We start from the raw sequence: 13,566 nt of genomic DNA, 5'->3' as shown, positions 1-13,566 counted from the left end.
TAGTGGGAGCTACACTTGTAGTGATACAACAATTAAACACAAATACCTAGCACATCTGTTGTCTCAACATTCACAGATGATAATCTTACTCACAAATGTGATAAACACTTGTACTATACAGAATTCTAAAATAACAATGAAGTGAAAAAACATCCTATGCATCCTTTAATAATCCAAGAACATAGAGAATTAATACTTTAATATGTCAAGAAACATTATGGAGCAAAGGTATGAAGAGATTCTAAGGAAGCTGCTACTCTCTAAGTATAGGTTAGGAACCTAGACCGAGGCTCTTCGTGGTTTTTAAAACACGAAGAGCCGAGGGCGTGGTTCCTACCCGACTTAGAAAATGCGGGCGTTATATATATCGCTATGTAGGTGGAACCATTGTGGGATTGAGTTATATGCCGTTTCAAAATCGTCACAGTGTTAAAACAAGTCATGCGACCATGGCCAGTAGAAAAGATTGAACGTGTTTTCGAATTAAAGCTTGTAACTAGCTACATTATCGCTGCTTCTGTTAGCTGGTGGATCAAACAAAGAGTGATAGCTACTAGCTGTGACAATAAAGTTAAAGCCAGCACTACCAAGGGTTTAAAGTAAGTGGTAACATTGTTGTCAATGGTTAATAATACTTGGTCTGGCGCTAGACCTTCTGTGACTAAACCAGTATATACACGATTTCACACCTACATAACTTTTTTTTTTACAAGAAACAAATAAACATTCTACAAGAAAGCTTACCTATTTAGTTCTTTTAATAGGGAGTCCGCTTAAAGTACAGTAAAAGCATATTAAACAGACTTGAAACATTGACGGGCATTAAATAGAACTCCGTTATATTTCTGGAATTCTCCGCTTATGATAGCAAACATAACTACAACGTTATAGTCTAGCTCCCATAATGGAATTGGCGTAGGTGTGCTAATAAAAGGAATGGAGTAGGTCAAGCTCTGTTGGTCTATGGGCTCTTAGCCTGTATATGCTTTGCAGAGCATGCATAGCAAATCAATGATCAAAAGTGAGATTTGCAATGCTGTGGTCTATCTGCTAGAAGGTTTCTAACTAAGTTAGTTAGAGACCTGCTAGCAGGTTTCTAACCATTTTAGAAACCTACTAGCAGGTTTCTTCATGGCTTTTAAAGACCTCATTATCTGCCAAAGATCAAAGCATACTATGCATAGCATTTTCTAAGGTTAGTCATGAACTTTGGTCTCGTAGATTAATGTGTCAACCTTGTACCTGTGTGTGGTAGCTGCTGCTACTGTTTAGTGCCTGGGAAATTGAAATCAAAATCAACAGGTCACATGTGGAAGGAATATGGTACATAGTTTATGTTGTATGCTCACCTTATAGTTAGATGCCCTTATATAGACACATACTACACATGTCACATCCTGTACTACACACACTACACAATATACACACTTACCATCAGCAGACAACTTAGAAGCAATGTTTAGTTTCATGTTGTTTTTGACCAAAATGATGGAACTTCTCTGCCTCTCTAGCTCAAGTGATTGTATCTTGTCTTGAAATTCCTTGATCATTACTATTAATAACCATTAAGTTACTTGCAGAATATACAGTGCATGTACCTCCAAAACACAGTACAAATATACATACAGTGAAACCTTTTAACACTATACACAAATGCTAGAAATCACACAGGTAATGTATGAGGAGAATATAACCATATCATGGCATGATGACGCGTAAGGAGAATATATCGTGGAGGCATGAACTATGAGTGTACCGGTCACTGTGACAGTACAGTGAAACTTCTCTCTTATTTGAGCAGTCTGGAGTATACTACAATACTAATGTTTTCATCAGTGTTTCAATGGACGTAATGACGTGTACGATGGCAGAGTGGTTAGAGTAATGCAGTAATGGGCAAACTCAACGTTTTGTGGCAATGATCAAAGCCTACCATCATTCTCATGTCCCATACAATCTTTATGCAACTCAAACGCTGATGAAAACCTTAGTGCTTTTCCCAGAAATGTCCACAAATAAGAAACGCATACAAATTTGAATACAAGTAATGTTGTTATTGCTAGTGGAGGAGAGTATTCATGGTCACTCCCCTGGGCTGTAAAATATCACTTAGCAACCAAGTGGTAGTTAGACAAAAGAAACCTTTAAACTCCCTCCTTGTGCTCCAAACGTCAGTATACCATATTGTAGTTTGCATGGGAGGATCAAAGCAATACTGCGTACCATATTGTCCACACAGTACTAATTAGCTGCATAACTGTACTGTATGAGCCATACAGAACAGTTATGCAGCTAATTGGGTGAATACAGCACACTTGAGGAGCAGTAAAACCCGGAATAACGGAACAGCGGAATAAGCAAAAGTCACATTCTAAACATTTTACTATTATTTATACTGTCTATAGCATTTATACAATACTCACCTCATAGCAATTCCGCCCAGAATGCAATCACAATGGCAGGCAGCACTAAGGTGATCCTCAGGGCGATCTTTAAATACAACAAGCACAAAACTAACCACTCTAGAATAACCTAACTAAGCTACACTACTTTCTATTACACTTTACTACACAATCGCTACAACACTATAAGTTCTTTCTGCTACACTTGCTTATACCAGCCATCAATAACAAGTAACTGCCCGAAATTAGTAGTGATAAAACACTCCATCTCCAATTTTTTAATGAAGAAGAAACGGCCCTAGTTGGCACTCCCATCTACCACACTCTACTGTATGCTAAGATGTTCTATAAAATAAGTTTAACCTATCCCTACACCTAGAAATCTACTCTGAAATAATCTACTTTAGCTAACCTTCCTCAGATTTGTTAGTTATCCATCGCCAAACAAGTTTAATATAAACTCGAAGAGTTAAGTGCTGTGTTTAGCTCCCATCACCTTATGCTGTACGATTCTAATAAATTCGGGCAGTTACTCGTGTGTGATGACTGGTATAAGCAAGTGTAACAGAAAGAACTTATAGTGTTGTAGCGATTGTGTAGTAAAGTGTATTAGAAAGTAGTTTAGCTTAGACAGGTTATTCTAGAGTGGTTAGTTTTGTGCTCGTTCTATTTAAAGATCGCCCTGAGGATCGCCTTAGTGTTGTCTACCTGCGTGATTGCATTCTTGGTGGAATTGCTATGAGGTGAGTATTGTATAAATGCTGTAGACAGTATAAATAATATTAAAATGTTAAGAATGTAACTTTCGCTTATTCCGTTTTTCCATATTCTCATATTCTGGGTTTTACTGCTTTCCAGCACAATTGGGCAAATACATTACAGTTATGGGGAGAATCTATTTAAGGAATGTTGTAAAAACAATGCAATGTAAATTGCTAAAACCAACCAAACTAATCCTACAAGTTTGTTCTACGGCTAGAAATACACTTACCGATCGTATGATCACAAAGTTCTTTAAACACAACTCCACTAAGACATTGTAAATCAGTAAAACTATTCAAACTAGTCCAGTTAGTTCGTTCTACGACTAGAAATAGATTATATGAACACTTACTGATATTCTCATCACCAAAAATCACAGCAATTTGATGACTAGAGAAAATCGCTCCGAGCCAGACGACCAGGAAGTACAATATAACACTTAAAGCACTGTCTATGCTTGTGTGTACGAAAAACACAGTACTCGGGGGTGCCTCGAGGCAAATATAGCACTTGGCTTCGCCTCGTGCTGTATGAGCCCCTCAGCACACTCCCTCGTGCTGTATTGTCCGTACACACAAACAGCAATGCTTTAACTATAACATAAGCCACTTTTTAGGCTGTATGTACACTGTACATCTCAATATGACAGGTTCCACTGTTTAAACATCTTACATTTAACAAAATTTAATAAGTGATACACAAGAATGCATGCACATACACACAGACACACAAACTCATACACTCACGCATGTACACCCACAGCGATTGTGAAGACTTTGGTTGCTGTATTCACACCACAGAAACATAGGGACATTTGTGCACTACCAAGGTGATAAGTGTCAGGTAAATCCTCCTGGGACAGGACTAATACCCCACATATTATCCACTATGATATAACCAGCCACGTGGACATCACTAAACTACACCTCATCACATAACAAGTCATATCTCAGTACCTAATGGAATATCTGTAGCCTTGTACACAAAAACAATACTCATGTGCGTATGTACACACACACACATTATCGGAACAGTTGATGTGACTGTTCTATTAGAGTACTTGTTACATGTTTACAATGTTAGTGTATGTTCTATTAGAGTAATCTAACTGAGCTCAGGTCTTTATCTATGTGAACAAATTCACTAATTTGTAACTTGTAATTTGTAACTTGGCACACGGGTGTTCAAATGTGTCACTGTTGATGTATGTATAGTCAAGTCATAGTAATCCATATTGTATTACAGTGTAACCTCTCTGTAATGGACACAAGAATTTTTGGAATACTAGCATGATGTATACTATCCATCAAAACATCCTCAGCTAGCAAAATTATTACCATCTCCTAGTAAAAACTGATTTTAGTACAGCGTATACAGTATGATCTTTACTCTACTTACTGACTTTGGTATTGCATCTGATACTGATGCATGCAACGATTGCACCACTTCCACATCAATCTATAGGAGTGTTACTTTTGTTACAAGAAGTAAGACACAGGAGCTGTTTCCATGCAGCAAACAGTATAGTGCCCGTATAACTACTTTAGATTTACTTTTTTTATTACACTCAGATTATTTGTCTTAAGTTGATACAGTGAATAAATGTATATACCTGTGCATCGGTGAAAGCATCAGTTTGTTGGTCAGTTATACATGTTTGGGCTTGATGATGCCTAACCACACTGCCAAGCTGTTGTGAAGGATAGTTGGCCTTTGGTTAATACTTTTTGGCAGAATAAAAATCCTACAGTACTGTTGTGTTACTGTATGATTAGAAATTTTACACATAATTTCCTTTGATGTCTAGAGGCTTAATGAAGGTACTAAATCCAATAAAACCTGTAGCAGGGTTACTAAGTAACCTGTGGTCTAGCTCATGGTTGTTTACTACATTGATCAAACGAGTATTGGCAAAAGCCAAATACACAATAGCCTTACTGTTAACTTACTTTCTGGACAAGACACGCATCATTTGGGCCAATGCACTAGTGCCACAAGTTGTGGTGCTGACACCATCAACTCAAAAAGTGGATCTTGATGCCAGTTTGCTAGTTTCTTTCACTCTTTCTGTACTTGCTTCACTCAGACAACGTTTCTAAACTACTTAGAACGAGCCGACACACCGCTTCAGGACAGCTACTATACACCATGCTGAAATGTTAGTGTGCACTGACACAATTAATAATCTCGAAGGGTATCTCTCTACGCTAGCAGCCATTTTTCCACTTGTTATAGCTTACTTTCTATACTAGACAAGTGTCATTGGTGCTCATCCAGGCATAGTAGCTACTATGGTGTGGTGCTGACACCTCAAAGGATAAATCTCGATGCTAGTATACCCACAGTGCCACTTTCTCTCAATCTTTCTTTGCCTGCTTCGCTCAATGAAACTTTCTAACTACTTAGAATGAGCCAACATCGGTTTCTAAGCTATTTAGCGCCCCTCTGATGATGTGAGTATGGCGTTCACCCACATCGTCATTGGGTCACTAAATCGCGTAGAAACCTTGTCGGCTCATTCTAGAAGGTATGAATAAGGCTTCTATCTTACAATAGTTAGTAGTACTATTCCAGTCAAAATGTACACCAAACAATTAACCAATCAGATCACTTGTTAACATGTTAACCACACCTCTGTAATTAAAGGACATCTCCTCTGAGCTAAGTCCATTTTGTTTAAACCATTACATTATACGTTGCTATGCTCTTATTAGCCTACCATTTGGCTATACATTACAAGTTACAGATATTCCATTAGGTACTGAGATATGACATGTTATATGATGAGGTGTAGTTAACATGTTATGCGGATGGTCGTATATGTGGGATATTAGTCTTGCTCATATAAAGGATTTACCTATACTGACTCTTGTCTCCTCAGTAGTGCACAAGTGTTTCTACGAATGTGTATATGGCAACCGAAGCCTTCACATTTGCTCTGTGTGTGTGTGCGTGCACACGCAAGCATCTGTGTGTGCTAGTGTGTGTGTGTGTCATTTATTAGGATGCCTATATAGTGGAACTTCTCATACTGAGATGTACATTCAAGTTGAGTTGGTGGTATATTGAAGTTTGGGTGAGATGAAAGCACAAGGAGGGAGTCTAAAGGTTGTTGTTTACCTTTCAGGTGGCTTCTTTTCCCCTCGGTTGCTAGGTAATTAATACATTTTTACAATTTATTTTCAACTTTTCTTGTAGCATTTGAGTTGCATAATGATTGCATGGGGCGTGAGCATGATTGTGGGCTTTAAGTTCACCGGGACACTTCCTTACTTAAGGTACTATTCGAGGGTCTGGTACTATTAAAATTATTTTCAGAAACAAAGATATAACCCTTCAAATAGTAGCACACTGTGGTACTATTCAAGGGTGCACACAAAATGAGTAAATATGGTAAACAAACACAAACACTTACCCATCGGTAACAAGGTGATCTTGTCTTCTCTACTGCAACCATTTCAGGTGCCTTCCTATAGCAAGACATGTTGTCATGACAACAGGCACATCACTAGGGGCATGATTCATATGTAAAATACAGTGGAACTTTTCTTATCTGGGTGGTCTGGTATATACCCAATGTCTGCATCTCAGAAATGTCTGTAACTATCAATAACATGCTAATGTGCTAAAGTGACTAACTTAAATGTTATAATTGCTGTCAGTTAATGCTATGCAGTTTAATGGGCAGAGGAGAAAGTCACTACAGAGCATTCATGGTCACTTCCCTGGGCTGTAAAAATGCAGTATCACCTAATCATTCACAGCATTGCCTTTGTGAAAAAGACAATAAGTGACAAAGTAAACTATGAATAATATTATGCTCTCTGCATGTTGCAAGGATTTGGAAATCTTCAGTATTATAATGAGCCATGTACCCTTTCAGTTGTGGCTTCAATCTTTGGCAAAGCTACTCAACATATGACTTTTTTATTGTTGTTGTTTAAGACAGAATTGAGCACTTGCTTCTTAATTACAGTGGTAATGTCATTTAGGAAGGTTTGTGAGACACATACAATATGACATGTAATTCACATTATTAGACTTGATATTGATATTGAGGTCTTGTCTAGCCTCGGCATAGCCTTACGACAAGGGAATGGTTGTGCCAGACTAACTGAGGTGTTGGGATTGAACTTATTCTGACATGTGACCAAACCACAAACACTACAACATATTCAGGAAATACTCTAATTAATACTCACCAGTAACAATTTTCTCTTCATTACATGTGAGACATCTGTGCTGTTATATCAGACAGGTGTTGTGCTGAAATCAACTACAAGGAGAATTGCAACATTAGAAAGTGGTCAGGCTGAAAATTGACATAGTCAAAAATCTAATGCAATAATAACTTTATGCTATACAGGGGGTAGACTACCAAACTAAACTTCTTCAAACAAACACAGAACAGCTTACCAAGATACACATCTTCCATTAAATGTTATGTACATAGCTCCATATATCACCAGGTCCTTGACTTGAACTCATCCTGTGTGTATTTTCCATCCTGTGTGTTAGATGACAGAGTGGCTATTCAGTGGCGGATCCAGGGGGGTTTCATTGGTTTCCACGGAAACCCCCTTTGAAAAATGATTGCGTAACAATTAAATGTTTTAATTATCGCGGCGTGCGTCTCGATCGAGATACTGTAATTAGAGCAGTCACAGTAGCTACTAAAGTAGTGTGTAGGAAGTTTTTAATATATTTTATGTACTATTACTAGGCTGTGACCTTTTTTTTTTTTTTTTTTTTTTTTTTTTTTTTTTGGTCTCACCTTACCAAACCAGACGATGTAGTGCAAACGTTTGCGTATCTCATGTCAATATATATCTCCACCTTCTAAACTGGAAACCCCCTTTATAAATTCCTAGATCCGCCACTGCTATTAGTAGTAATAATAACAAGTCACCATTCAGGATAAGGAAAAATAGTCTATAACTGACCTCCCTTATTTCACTGTTGCTGATTTCTATGGTCTCAACTCAAATGCATTTTTTGCGTGCCCACAGCTGACCAAAAGGCCAGCTGTGGGCGCGCACTTGGTTTACTGAAATTCTTTTCATAAAAACATGTGCGTGTACCTATCTATGTTTGTCCGTACGCACCCACATGAGCAAATCGTTTTGGTGGTAAAAGCAGTCAGCCTATGAAATTAAACACTAAATGAAGCCCATATTAAACTCGAGCATTTGCACTAGGTGGTTTCATTTTGCTGGTTTGAAATACGGGTGTAGCGACTCTCTATAAACTTCGTGAACCACCTTCCCATTGGTCTTTTCATGTATTTAACTACCGAAAAACACCATAACAGGCCTCTTAGGCTACTAGGAAATGTGCATCGCTTCGACTCGAAAGGGGTGTGTTCCTACGTATGCGAACGATAATAAAGGGTAGCCTTGAGGTTTTGTGGAGAATTTGCAAAACACTATATAGACAAACTATAAAACTGTTGAGAAGATATTTCTGTGGTTAATAAGTTGTTGAAAGCACTTTGTTCGAAATGCTCTTCCTTAGCAATGCATATATTGCAGAGAATTATGAAATAATTCACCAATCTGAAATTACACTAACCATGCATGCATAATTGCATTACTACAAAACAGAAGCCTTAGTTAAATATATTTCCAGCTATACAACTACTGCCTGGCTTTTAGAAGTAGCACAACATCAACTTGTTTTATTTATACACTTGTGTGCTTACATTTGTGACCAGATCTGTGAAAATCCAAGCCTCTTATGCCAATAACTTTAGGAGTTACAGCCCCACAAAGTAGCAACAACAGAAAAATCGATTTGTACAGCAAGTAAAGGGAAAATAAATTACAGGCGCCTACAAAAATGGTTATAACTTACCAACGAATTGAGGTACGGAGCTACAATTTTCACAGTCGTGTTTGCCATGAACAGGGGAATCAATTACTGGGTAAGTTGTTTCTTTGCTCACCTTTCTTCACTGCATAAAAAGGCAAAATTTGTGAAGAAAAACCAATCACGTACGATCACTTTGACGTGATGTAAACAAATGCTCATAACTTCCGTATCCTTGGGTCTACTGCAACGAAACAACTCCTCCTGAGCAGGCGAACAAGATGATATCCAGGGTTTTATTGTTTGTCCCTTCCTGCACTAAGAAAGAGCGTTCAAAATTTACGGAATTTTTCGATAATATGTAATTATTTCACCCAATGTATTCAGTGCTTTATACTGTAAATTTAGGCATTGTGTCGGATTTTCGCAGATCCGGTCACATTTTGTAACAACATGATTCATTACTGGTAACCACTAACCAGTACATACCACACCAGAAGATACCAGACACATTATAACAGCTGGTTGGTGTGTGACTGAATATATCCCCTGATAACAATTACTAAACAGCACAAAGTGACTATGTCACTTCATTATCAGTTATCTACCACCTGTTATACACTGTTACTAGTGAAGGACAGTATGACAAGTGTCTCTGTAATCAATCCAGTTACTATGGAAATTACACACTATTCTCATTATAAACAGTTCTGTAGCCATGACTTGTTACTACATAACAACACCTTACATGGTATAGAGTAGAGAGAAAGAATTAGGACAAAAAGGAGCTCAAAATGAAAGTCCATGGTGCATGCATTGAAGCTGCCATGGTTGACAAAAAGGCACGTCTTGAACTGAAGTGACATCAAATTCCAAGTCCACAGCCTTAAGGGTGCTTGCAGCAATTTGTGTTGCTACTTGTACTCACACAATGCATTAGCAGAAATGCGGTGACTACTCTATTAGGGAGTTTTGTCGTAATTCAACTTGCATCTCCAGTATAGTTGTAGATCTAACTTCAGTATTCAGTGGATCCTTGAGTGGTGGTTCATTATGGTATGTCTGCTTAATTAAATCCTTAGAAATGCTAAGCGTGTTCATATGGCTTTCGGCGACATTCGTGGTCATGTGTGGTAAATACCTATCGCCGAAGATTTTCTTAACGTGATTCATACCACCAATGAATTTATTACCACTTATGGTGCATTTTGTAGTCTTCTAATGGATCGTGGTATAGTAAGCTACTGTAGCATGATCGTTTACCTTCAATTAACTGAAATCCACAAAATTACTATAATAAAACTCTCTAAAAGAGCGTTCAAGTTTGACCGAATTTCTGTTAATGGTGTAACTATTACAAATTGCTTAAATCAAAACTAGTCCTTCCGCTTTTACGGTAGCACACTGCAAACAACATTGAACAATCTTCAGCTTATAACTCACAACTCTACGTTTAAATAATATTAAAACACAGTGTACATAAACTTAAGTGAGCACTCCAAGTGTGTTCCACCATTTAAAACCTTGTGTTCTCATCACCCTAACTACCAAAGCCAAAAGGCAACACACAAAATGTTAACATAGACACTAATTCATCAGCAAATCTCGTCATTGTGTCAATACAGTGAAACAGTTCAACTCTACCAAAGTACACATACAGCTACCTTTTAGAAAAATACTCTATACTATAAAGCCTTATGATTATCATCATACAGTACGGTAGTACTGTATTTATTACTTTTGAAATACCATTAATGGAAAATACCGCATGAGGATAGCATACATGGGGCCAAGTACACTTAAATGTACAAGTACTTTTGAGTTTTCAAAGTACAAGTACGTACTCCAACTGAAATCACAAGAGTACTTAAGTAAAGTACAAGTACAGTACATTTTCCTATAGCACAGTTTATGTAGCCGTCCATAATAAGTTAAGCTTGAGGTACAAACATGTAAAGTACAGTTTTTGTATTCACAGAACTAGCACACTTTCACAGTAATCCTAAAATTTATAAATCAATGTTAAGTCTACTACGTTCAAATTTAAATTCTTTTCCTACGCTGCTAAATAACCCCTTAATTGGGATAAATGATACAGGTACTGAAAGAACATCTTTTGCCACAATGGAAAGGTAAGGATATATATTGCTTTGCAATAATCTTTCCAAAAAGTTTACAGGATTGATTTTTTTTCCGGTACACATGGGGTTTCCAAGTAGTCATCCAGTTCAGCATGTAAAGTAATTTCAGTTACAGTAGTTGAGTTGTCTTCTTCACAAGTAGTGATGTCTGGCATAGAAGAATGCATGCACTATAAATAATATTTTCTTACCACCAATTCAACAAACTAATCCTTACAGTGGTTGCACTTAACCTTACAGACTCAAACTTTAGGAATCACAAGCTACGTATTTTAGGACAGCAGGTACTTTCAGGTTTTGGTCGGTACAAACTACAATGTTTGCAGTACTTAAAGTATTTACAAGTACTTACAAGTATTTTAAGTACTCAAGTACATACAAGTACTTGGCAAAATACTTGAGTATAAGTACAAGTACATTGCATTAAGTATTTCAAGTACTTTCAAACTTGTACTTAAGTGTACTTAAGTATAAGTACTCGTGTACTTGGCCCCATGTCTGGAGAGTAGAGACCAATATGAATTAGTCTCAATATACCCAAGGCACTGTACAGTATTTTTCACACATGCATGCACGCACACACACACATACACACAGAGGAGATGTTTCAACCAAACATTATATAGTTGCATGTCTTATGGATCATTTATCTTGAATACTCAAACTACTTCATTTTCAGTGGTCAGACTATTGGTCAGACTATTGGTCAGATTATTGGTCAGTGTTCATATAGTCTAAATACTAGTTAAAGTACTGCCGCGCGTACAATATGGAAATAAAAGCACGAAGACGTGGGTGAAAGACTAATATAGCACGAGGCAAAGCTGAGTGCGATACTAGGCTCGAGACCATGCCCGAGTACTTTTATTTTCATATTGTACAAGCGTAGCGGTGCTTTAACTGGTTTAGAGTGCTTTCTTGTCGTCTTACTTGGAGCGTTCGTTTCGTGAATCCGAACCGCATCGGTTTTCAGCCATCAGACAATCGGTAAGTGTCTATGTAGTACAGTTGTGGTAGTAATACAAGCAAATAGTATCTTTTTGGCTACTTTTGGCGATTAGCACGTGATCTTGTTTTCGTATTTATTTTCCAATCAATGCGTAGCTGTTCTTTATTTTCCACAACTGTACTTTATTGTGACGCAAATGGAGAATATAACACACTTGAATGCGTTACGGAAAATAGAGCACTCTTTTCGCTTTGATCTCACCAACACAAAGTACTTTAATTCTAGTTGTAGAACAACCAACAAGATTAGATTAGCTAGTTAAAGAGATTTACATAACAGTTGTGTGTTTGAAAGGAAATATTAACTGTACTGTACACCAGGGTAAGGCATGATGTCATAACACATACCATGTTACATAATCAATTGAATTCCAATAATAATTACTGTAACTGATAAAATAAAAACTAATGTACTGGCTGGTAGAGTTGTGAAGTTGATTGTATTTTTAAGGTATGCAATTTTTGCGAACACTCGCTTTCATATGCACATGTATCATGCAGACTACGATGTGTGATGTGTGATCAATGACAAATATGTGACCAGGACTGTGAAAACAGGGCATGTGGGCACAAACTACACCCTGTCACATAACAGGTCATTGGAACAGAATATTTACATTCTGTAACTTGCATCATAAAGCCAATTAAATGCTTACTACGGGCTAAACATGCCATTGCCATAGTGTAATAGCATTAAAAGTTATGAGCCAAGGATGTTTGAAAAAGGCAAAAATCATGTGCCCACTTGCCCTGTTTTCGCAGGCCCAGTCATGTATATCACAGTAACGCGGTGTACCAAGTGGGAGTAGGACATGATCAGATGATGACCTATTGCTATAGCACAATCAAACATGGAACTTTAACTTTGCACTGTTATTAAGAAGTAAATTTAAGAGTATACACATGTAGAATTTAGCTAGGAAAGTCACACAAATTGTTGGGGGCTAAAAAGGTCTCTAGGAACACTGTCATCATTAAAAATTTAGTCAAAGCTATAATAGGGACTTTCATGGGCAATGAAACAGGTGCAGTATTACATTTATAACCAAACCAAAATGTGTCTTCAGAGCATCTAAAACAGCTTAGCATTTTTACAGTTGCTGAATTTTAACTGAAACTAAATACTAATGCCTGAACAATCGCAACTCAATACAGAGGCTATAGAATGCTGTACCATGCCTCATAGGTGAAGGTTAGAGACACACACACACTCGCGCACGCACGCAAGCACACACACTTGCACACAAGCACAAACATACACATGCACTCACATGAGGCAAAGCAACTCCTTCAGTCACTGTGGCTTCCCAGTGAACCAGCATTGGGACACAAGTCAGCACATCTCCTGGGATTCAACCATCAGGAGGCTATACCATGTCTTAGGTGAAGGGAGGTCCCACCTGAACCTTCACCCACTGAGTGAGACATGAACAGATGGCATTTGT

At 37.7% G+C, this 13,566-nt stretch overlaps 2 long non-coding RNA genes across 12 annotated transcripts in view; both read right to left on the bottom strand.

Annotated features, from left to right (window-relative positions):
- Positions 1-13,566, bottom strand: part of LOC136258854 (uncharacterized) — a 107,136-nt gene that overhangs the window by 30,357 nt on the left and 63,213 nt on the right. The window lies entirely within an intron of this gene.
- The window catches only part of LOC136258850 (uncharacterized), a 22,981-nt gene extending 9,415 nt beyond the window's left edge, over positions 1-13,566 (bottom strand). For 10 of the 11 annotated variants that reach the window (XR_010703036.1, XR_010703035.1, XR_010703031.1 and 7 more), the window contains exons 1-5: positions 13,393-13,566; positions 7,581-7,671; positions 7,367-7,440; positions 6,580-6,634; positions 1,433-1,552 (exon numbers count right to left, since the gene is read on the bottom strand). This is a non-coding gene — a long non-coding RNA (uncharacterized lncRNA). The remainder of the gene's footprint in view (positions 1-1,432; positions 1,553-6,579; positions 6,635-7,366; positions 7,441-7,580; positions 7,672-13,392) is intronic. The other variant, XR_010703034.1, reaches the window with a different exon arrangement.

The sequence above is a fragment of the Dysidea avara genome, chromosome 6 (assembly GCF_963678975.1).
Source record: "Dysidea avara chromosome 6, odDysAvar1.4, whole genome shotgun sequence".
NCBI classification, from domain to species: Eukaryota; Metazoa; Porifera; class Demospongiae; order Dictyoceratida; family Dysideidae; genus Dysidea; species Dysidea avara.
Note: the sequence above shows the minus strand (reverse complement) of the source record. Positions and strands in the feature narration are given on the sequence as shown.